This window comes from Arachis duranensis, chromosome 6 (genome assembly GCF_000817695.3).
Source record: "Arachis duranensis cultivar V14167 chromosome 6, aradu.V14167.gnm2.J7QH, whole genome shotgun sequence".
Classification (NCBI taxonomy): Eukaryota; Viridiplantae; Streptophyta; class Magnoliopsida; order Fabales; family Fabaceae; genus Arachis; species Arachis duranensis.
This window is the reverse complement of record NC_029777.3, coordinates 22,386,409-22,387,357: the sequence shown is the minus strand read 5'-3', so window position 1 is coordinate 22,387,357 and position 949 is coordinate 22,386,409.

Genomic DNA, 949 nt, shown 5'->3' with positions numbered 1-949 from the left:
AGTTTCTGAGGATAAGGCATCTTGGCTTTATATTCTTCAACCTTATTTGCTGCAGGTTTATTCGTTACAAAGGTGGTTGGAGAAGCCTTTTTAGAGGGATTACTATCAGCACTCTCAGGTGTCTGATTCCCCATTGGCGTTTGAACGCCAGGATTGGGTGGAGAATGGGTGTTTAACGCCAACTTTTCCCCCTTTTCTGGCGTTTGAACGCCAAAACTGGGTAAGGAATGGGCGTTTAACGCCAGCTTTTCCCCCCTTTCTGGCGTTTGAACGCCAGGAGTATTCCTCTCTGGGCTCTTACTGTCCTCAAAGGGATTTTGGACAGTGGTTTGGTTATCCTCTGTCAATTGTTCCTTTCTTGGCTTTTTGCTACTTTGAGCAGTGTTATTCAATGTCTTCCCACTCCTCAGTTGAACTGCTTGGCATTCTTCTGTTATTCAAAAACTTGGTGCACAAAATTGCAATCACACTTTTGCAATTCCACACAACTAACCAGCAAGTGCACTGGGTCGTCCAAGTAATACCTTACGTGAGTAAGGGTCGATCCCACGGAGATTGTCGGCTTGAAGCAAGCTATGGTTATCTTGTAACTCTTAGTCAGGATATCAATAATTATCAGATTTAATTGTGAAAAGTAAAAGAACATGAAATAAGTACTTGTTTTGCAGTAATGGAGAACAGGTTGAGGTTTTGGAGATGCTCTATCTTCTGAATCTCTACTTTCCTACTGTCTTCTTCTTCATGCACGCAAGGCTCCTTCCATGGCAAGCTGTATGTAGGATTTCACCGTTGTCAATGGCTACCTCCCATCCTCTCAGTGAAAATGTTCAACGCGCTCTGTCACAGCACGGCTAATCATCTGTCGGTTCTCAATCAGGTTGGAATAGAATCCAGTGATTCTTTTGCGTCTGTCACTAACGCCCAGCCTTCAGGAGTTTGAAGCTCGTCA